This window comes from Pinus tabuliformis, chromosome 3_1 (genome assembly GCF_031772625.1).
Source record: "Pinus tabuliformis cultivar Carrire ecotype Pingquan chromosome 3_1, CPIR1, whole genome shotgun sequence".
In the NCBI taxonomy this organism is placed as follows: domain Eukaryota; kingdom Viridiplantae; phylum Streptophyta; class Pinopsida; order Pinales; family Pinaceae; genus Pinus; species Pinus tabuliformis.
Window position 1 is genome coordinate 229,635,834 of NC_142301.1, and position 8,885 is coordinate 229,644,718.

Genomic DNA, 8,885 nt, shown 5'->3' on the forward strand with positions numbered 1-8,885 from the left:
TTTATGATGAATTTAAATGCAATAAGAGGCAATAGTTTATTTTTTTACAAAACTTTTAAACAAATAAAGTTTTACCATTTACATTCTAATCCTTATAACTTATGGAGAACATTTCATTAAAATAAATTTACTTGAGTAATCTATAGAGGAATACCTGTACTGGTGGCTGGTGGAGATGCCTTTGAGGTGCTGTTCCTGCTAAATGCTCTTCTTGATTGACCCAACTGGATTTACCTCCCAACCAACTAGGAAATAATTCCTAGCCCAAGAAACCTCTACAGGTTCCCTAGCCCTCCGAGCCCAAGTCCAACCAGATGTAGTGTGTGTGTCAAATATGAATAATCTAGACCAAGATAAACAATATTTTCCTCCTTTCAACAACCCAAGAAACCTCCATAGGTTCATAAGGTCTCCAAAATCACAACAATCCTAAAATCACAACCAACCCCAAAATCATAAGCAAGACCCCACATCCCCCTTTTCTCCCTTCCCCCTTCCTTTTTTATACGCTCCCTCTCTTCTCCCAAGTAAAGTTGGAGTACATTTGGAAATGTGACATGAATATATAATTGGAAAATTAATAGGAGAGGACCATGTCTTCTCCCAAGTAAATCTGAAAGTACATTTGAGAATGTGAGATGAATATATATATTGATAATTAAATGGAGAGGACTATGTCTTCTCCCAAGTAAATGTGAGGATACATTGGGGAATGCGAGATGTAATTAAATGGAGATGACCATGCCTTCTCCTTAGTAAATGTGAGGGTATATTGGGGAATGTGAGATATATATATATATATATATATATATATATATATATATATATGATAATTAGTTGGAGAGGACGATGTCTTACCTAAGATTCAATTTGAGAAGTTAAGTTGTGAATTTGAATAATAGAAATCATGAATTTTATATTAGACCAATATTTTTCAATATTTTTAGATAATGTAAACATTAATAAAATTTGCAAGATAAGATTTAAGTGGGGCATTACGTACACCCCTCCTTCAGAAAACATCATCCCGAAGTTAGAATGAAAATATACAAGGAGTTCAAAAGCATAGAAAATCAGAGAGAGTTATAGCAATAAAATTTGATAAGTCAGACAATGACATTACTTCCCATCAAGAGTCTCCAACTGATCTATATCCTCCTATCCATCCTGACCTACTTCCGTTCCCACCCTATCCATCCTCTGTTGCTTTATCTGTGGCAATGACCATACTAACCACTGATAAAATCGACATGGTGGAAGCATCGAATACATCAACCTAACTTCCCCAACAGGCAATTGGCAATCGTCATCACACGTCTAGGGGAGCGTATCCACCACTGCCCTCCCACGATTCCAAGTTTCAGAGGATACACGGTGGGAAATGCCTCCACCCCTCCTTCAGAACTAGGGTCAACGCCCTAACACAGACCACACTACAGAGATGGTTGGACTTGTCATCAAATAATCCAGTCAGGTAGTCTTTGCCACCTATCATTTGAATTTTACTCATGTCATAAGAGTGCATATCAAGTAGATACCAAATGTAATAGAACAATGTGCATTATACCTTCCCCATGAGATGTCTCAACCTTCTCTCAATGGAAGAGTAGCTCTCATTCATGCATTTATATAACAACAAGACGTATAATCATCACACTATTAAGTCTAGTATCCACGTGTCAATTTTGTATTTCATACTAGAAACAATCATAATTTCACTACGTCATACATTAGATAAATCATATCCACTTAAGCCATACATGAAACAACAATAGCTCTGATAAGTCATGTACTAGATAAATCATCACCAAGTAATTCATACATCAAATGTTTCCATCATCAAAATCAAACCTAAGTACTTTCACATGCTCAACCAAATGCATCAATATTACACAATGTTCATAAATAAATAACATTGAACTGCAACATAGAACCTTAACATAGGTAGTTTGTCTAAGTCAAAATGGGCATCAGAGATGCTCATGTGACAACCTTGTGGAACCCCTTGATAATAATTAGAGTTGAAACAGATTCACTGTCCCCATGGAAAATAACATTTGAACCCGGATATGCTATAAGGTGGTACCAAAACCAAACTATTGGCAAGCAACTAATTAGTGCACTATCAATTCTACTAGAAGGCACTAATATAAATACCTTAGTCTCACTCTTCCAATTTGTTGGCTTTTCATCTTCCAAACCAATTAGTTAATTTGAGAATAAAAGACTCAAAACTTCAGAAACTATTTCCCTCAGGATTTTCATACTTTATTTTTATTTTTTTAAATTGAGAGAAATGTCCTCTAAATGTCAAAGTTTTATATATTTAACCATTGTTTGCTAGTACTAAAACAATTTCATGATATATATTGCAGCTCACAATATGACCAAACAAATGAGAAATAATTAAACGAATGGAATAATTGTCTTTGCCCTGTTGCTATTAGTATTTCCCCTATAAATGGCATCACATTTCTAAAGATGCCTACCCCTTTCACAAGTGGCTGGTGACCACAAAAGTTGCGAAGGAAGTTGAAGGTCCTTTTTATCCAAAACTAGAGACATATTATTTTTCACGGTATTTTTATTCAACACTAGAATAAGGGAAAAAGTATATCCTAATAGTTTCACTGGTCTTTTATTGACTAAATAAGCTTCCATTCTAAAATCCCAAATTCTCTATGAATTGATCTTCTCATTTAATTTAAAATCATTGAAACAACTATCACAGTAAGCCTTACACAAGTCCGTGGTATTCAATCTATGTTTTTACTAGATAACTCCACCTCCCATAGGATAATCATTAACATGACATGTAAGATATTTCATCACATCCTAATCTGAATTCCCGTGCTTTATAGTCGTTTACTTCTCAGATTCGAGATTTGTTATTATGACTTCCTCCATGAAGAATGATAAATATACTATCTGAAATATAATCCTACTATCCGAATGGAAAATAAACTATATCTTAAATAAGAATAATAATAATCTACTATCAACAGAATTAAAATCCACCCTCGTATGTAAAATAAAATTGACTCCCCCCCCTTTTTTTTATTGGGACACATTTTGGGTATAAATTGTTGGCTCCATTGAAAAGCTATATATGGATGCTAATGGTTCTTGCTGTGCATGTTGAGGAAAAGGGGCCAGATCAGGTGAAAGTTTGGGAAAATTTTGATAGATAACTTTGCAACCTATCACTTAAGCTAAAGAAAGTCCATGTTATGCATTGCAACACTGACCTTGGGGCATGCTTCTCAAAAAAGAAAAAAAATCCTATGAAGAATGTGGTCACATTTTGCAATTGACATGTGGAACGTAAGGCAGGATTGTACAATCCATCATATAGGAATCACACCACTAGGGTAGGTATGAAACCTACACAAAGACTCTCTTGTAAACAAGTATGTTCTTCATCATGGCAGTCTCACATTTTCCAACAATTTGTAGTTCCCATGGCAGTTTGCAAATCCTAACACATAGGTTCTAAGGTCCTTGGTCAACAAAGGCTAAAATTGATTAGCTATATATCTCCTTCCCAAGCTAAAAGGAATTTTTTTTTCTTTTAAATGATGATCCAAAAGGAATTTATATTCTTCAAATGGGGGCATCCTCCTTTTGTGGCACATGTGGGCTTCTAAGAGGCTTTTGTAGGTCAAATCTTGGTCAAATGGGACAAGTGAGCAGTCAAAAGTCATCTACAATTTTTCTACAAGAACCTATGTTTTGAAATCTTCATATCAACAAGGGCAGTGGAGTTTTATGCTTGTGGTTATTTTTCTAGGGGGTTAGCCACACGTGTGGAGACTAGGAGAGCCTTCCAAGCCAAGTCAAAAGAACTTTTCAGCCAAGATAAGTTTGGAAAGTCAAGGAAAGTCAATTTCTTCAAAGTAAACAACAAGTTACTTGAGAAAAGGGAAGAAAGCATATTATTTCAAGCAAAGGGGCCAATTCAAACTTCTAAAGAGAGACATTGGAGCCTTGTGGAGCAAGTTGCGAAAAGTTTACAAGCAAGTTAATCATTGGACCTCTAGTAGCCATTGGGAGGATGCCAACGTTAGTTTAGAAGAGCATTGAGCCAATTGAGAAGGTCCTTGATGATTCCAAGCACACCTAATTTTACCTCAAGTCAAATCAAGCAAAGATCTAAGAGAAAGTTGTGGCTTAGGAAAAATCAAGCCTCGTTAGTTGTATTTTTGCCCCCATTTGTTGCGATATCTCACCTCTTTATAGGGTTTTGAGTAATGTAGAAGACAAATTTAATTGTTGATTAGTCTTCAAGTAATTTATGGATCAAAAATTAGCCAATTTGGAAGCAAAAAGGAGGACAGATATTGAAAGTCTCATCTATGAATATAGAGCTCTCCTTCCTTAGCAAAGCATGATGTGAAAATGTGAGATCATTAATGCAATAATAAGAACTTCTTTGATGCAACACTTTGCATACAATTTGTGGATTGGTTTTTCTATTCTCTTTTCTTGGCTCTTGTAAAGATATTGTGCTTTCATAAGATATTTTTCATGTTTTTTTGTCTAAATTACACAAAGTTATTGGATTGATCCATTGAGGGACTACATAAGCACATGGACAAGAAAGGTTAGGACATTACACCTCACCTTCTTCTTATTGGACTATGGTAATCAAAATCTGAGTTTTGGACAAACCCTTATCAAGGATTCCTCCTTAAAAGATTATCTCTCACCTAGCTCTATAGTTGATCCATTGGCTAGAGGTATTCCAAGGGAATTGAACCTAGTTGAATTTGGGCACCAATGAAAGTCTTAGACAAGCACTCCAAATTCACAAGTCCAAATAATTAGGGGCTAATTTAGGGAGGGTTGTGGTCACAATCCGGCACCGGAAAAGGTAATTAGAGGGGACAAGGTAAGTCTCATCTTCACCTCATCAAATTTCAATATTCAAGATCTTTTACAATTACTTTTATATTATTATTTGAAAATAAAAATCAGAAAACACATTTACAAAAAGTATTTTACTAGCTTTGGCTTAAGTTTTCATCATTTAGCTAGTTTTGGCACTTAGATTTCGTTTCAAAGGTTTTATATAATTGGCCCCAAAAGATATAGTGTGTGCATGGAGAGCTAATTTCACATTGTTATCCAATGGTTTTGCAGTTCTATAACAACAAATGACAACCACCATTTCACATGGTAAATGAAGTCCTTTCAAGGGGATTTGCATTTAAAGGTATATCTCTTCAATTCTCTTCATTTTCTTCACTTATAGAAGTCTAGCAATCATTATTTGAAGTGAATAATCAATCCCAAGCTTGCAAGGATAAAAAAATCTGCATAAATAAAAATCAAGAATTGACCCTAGTGGGGATTTAACCCCTAAAACTGAGTAGTAAATTTCAGATTTGAATCTCTTTACATGCTCCATATTTTGAAGTGTTAGTGGGCTTATTGGATTCATATTTCACAATATTAACACTTCCAACCCATAGCCATGAGTTTCTTGCACATTTTAAGTCTTGGGGGAGGCCCCAAAGTGAGTTGCAGGTTGTAACTTGCTAGTTTATGTGTTTTTTCTACTCAATTGCAGGTTTACAGGTCTAATCAGCAAGCTAAGTTGTCTTTTCAGCCTCATACCAAAGGTAACATCAATGCCATTCATCCTAATATTACTAAGGGTGGTTGACAATCAATTTGGTTCTTTTCCAAAGGTTTATTCTTTCATTTATTGAGTGTTTTGCTTGCTGGTCTGTGCTTTTCTAGAGTAGAAAATCATTTTCAGATTGGTAATTGTTCAAATTAATTCCTAGACACAATCACCCAAATAAGATTCCATAGGCACTAGCCTTCTTGATTTTGTGGTGGAGGATTTGTCTTGTGTAAGGAAGTCTCCTGTGGTCTTTTTTTTTTTTATAAGGAGACGGCCTAAACAGTGAGGACTCATGCCTAGTGGATAGTGGGCACTTGTCCTATGTGGTGCTAGCCTAGCAAATTGCTGAACCTTTACAAGACTACTAATCCAAACAGTAATAAGTCCAAAATGGTTGTCTAGATTCTAGCCCTAGTGCCTATAAAGTGCAATTCTCACCACAATTGTAACCACAAAAGTGTATATGTTATTCATGATTATTTGTGTATGAGATACCCACCAAACACATGTTGATCCATGATGTGATGTGCTTCAAGTTGCCTCGGGTCAATAGCTCATATGTTCGTCAAACCTGATCCATATATTGCCTTTTTTGAGCTTCTTTGTAGGACATTTTCAAATTGTACATTCAAGTCACTTGGTCCTTACCTCCACCCTCAAGCAGTATTGGGAGTTGTGTGATGGCATCCTTGTCTTCCCCCCCTTATATGCGAAGGCATTGGATGCAATCGCTCAATATCCTTTGGAACAATTATGGGTCAGTTCTCATCAACTCCAAATAGAGGCAAACCATGATATGCCACAATATAGTAGGATCTATCAGATATGCCACCTACAGGATCCAAAGATAGAGATGCACCTCATTTTTTTTCTTTTGGTGCCCCTTGTACCATGAAATCACTAGATGTTATCACTGCCTATATAAGGACTCTAGTGGGTCCCTCCTTTCTTTCGATACTAGGACCAAAGACACCTAACCCTTTTTACTGAGGTGATCTTCAACCACAAATCTCATTTCCAGCCTGATGGACTCGTCCTAAGATGACTAGGGCGATCACCTCATGCTTTTAGGTTGATCCATAGAATCAATCAACGAGCATAGTAATGGAGTACACCAAGTAGTGGGTTACTTAGCCTCCCCATCTTGGAGATCATTCGATGTCAGTGAAACTAGTTTGGGGATGCTGAGTTGTACATCATTCCATACATCCTCAAAGCAGTAAAATGATAAGCTCTAGACAGACCCTAAGCAGGGCACCTTCCACCCATCAAAGTACCTCCTTTATAGGTAATTAAGATAAGTTATTTAAACCCAGAAGCAATCTCTTATTTAATATTTATGTACTTTGACAATCTCTCATTGTAATTATCTCATATTACAAGAAATAAAGAGCCCATATCATGTCAACTTATCTTATAAGAGTTTTCTCGAAGTCTCTGGGAATTGGATTCCAACTCTAGCAATAGAAAACATAAAAGGTAGCTGCTCCTAAAGATGCATTTAATATTTTGATTTCAAGCATTGGGCCAAGATATTTAGAGATATATTGTTGTCTTCCTATCTGTCATGAATTTCTTCAAACATATAATCAGTGACTATAAAAGATAGCTATTTCTTTCTATTCTTGTATCAAGCATCACATTCGAAGAAATTAATGAGTGTAGTTTTTGATTTACAAAGATTCTCTCAAAGCCAACTTTTTCTAGAAGTATCTATCATGATGCCTTTATGCACAACATCTTGGGTTGTAAAAAGACAATAAGCGTCCTAATCAAACAGATGGCAGTTATTTTGAAGCAGCTTAACATGAATGCATTTGTACAGGGCTAAACATTGCAACTACATAAAATAGTTAACATGATGCTTTGCCAGAAAAAAAGTGACCCTAAAAAAAAAGACGCAAATACTGTATGAATGCACTTCACTTTAATGGCATCAAAATCAACAAGAACAAGTTTTGCATCTCTTGCTAGACAGCTTATTGATAATATCTAAAATTTGGTTTCTCATCTCTCCAATTGTAGATGCTCTCACTCGGCTTTTCAAGACAGCTTCCCAATCATCACCAGAAATGTTTCCTTCACATGCACACAACTCTTTCACTATGACTAAGACAAATAAACCAAGTCATAGCCATTTCTTTGCTGAGGTGTGAAATGCAAGGCCAATGTGGAAAATGATGTAGGAGGACCCATAAAACTCTTAATGTTTTCAAATAATTTCCTTCCATACACTTCGTTGCATTGTGCAAAACTGTCATAATGCTCAAAGATATTCCTTCTCTTACTGTATACAATCAACTCCAATGTGAACCACCGCTTGCCTCACTGAAGTCTTCATTGTCATTGATGGGGAAGATAACTAGCTCCTTTTCTGGAAGCCTCAGGGGATCAACAAATTGCTTGAGGCTACTAGCATCAAGGGCATTCACAATCAAGAATAATATTGAAGGTGCAAGAAGAAGGATCTTAGGATAAGTGGAGGAAGACAGGTAGCAAAATAAAACTCAATGATACGATCATTAAGATAATCATGGCCTTAAAGAATCTTCAAATCAGATCTCCTGAACACAACATCACCATAGCTCAACACTTTTTCATCATCTCCCATGGAATCCATATATCACTCTTTTAGTACATAATAGTCTTGACCACCAAAATTCCTCAAGTATTTTATAAAATGGAAATATTTGCTTTTCCTAATAATTGACCACATGCATAGTTACTACAGCTCAAGTGTATGGAAACCTTAGAGTTTCCACTAGCTTGTGGGAAACCTCACTAAAAGCCTATCAAAAAATGTCTCCATTGTGCCCAACACGATTAATCACATAATTTATTTTCATAAGGAGACATCCTTGAATAAGAAAAATACTAGACATTAAAGTGAGAGGAGCCTTGCAAGTGATAGGTGCAGCATTCCTCAACTATGGTTTTGAAGCCAACAAGTTTCTTAAGGGACAACTTCAGCAGATAACAGGCCAAATATTGGTTTTAATTCTTGCTTCTGTCCTGAATTGGTGAGGCAGCCCAGAAGGGCAAACCATGACTGGGGAATTTTGAACCTTGGTGGGAGGAACATGACCACCCATTGTTAACAATCAAACCAAGACCTTGTTGACAAATTTTGGGCACTTTGACAGGTCTATTAGGTTTTTATTGTAAAATTGTGTCGGAATTCTGAAAGAAACAAAATGAGCTCTATTTATTTTGTAAATTAATCCCATGTCTTTTATAGATAGGCAAACAAGTG

At 36.0% G+C, this 8,885-nt stretch overlaps 1 pseudogene; it reads right to left on the minus strand.

The window, feature by feature from the left end:
- Positions 1-7,574: 7,574 nt before the first annotated feature.
- LOC149186636 (NEDD8-specific protease 1 pseudogene) lies at positions 7,575-8,252 on the minus strand (annotated as a pseudogene).
- Positions 8,253-8,885: the final 633 nt, after the last annotated feature.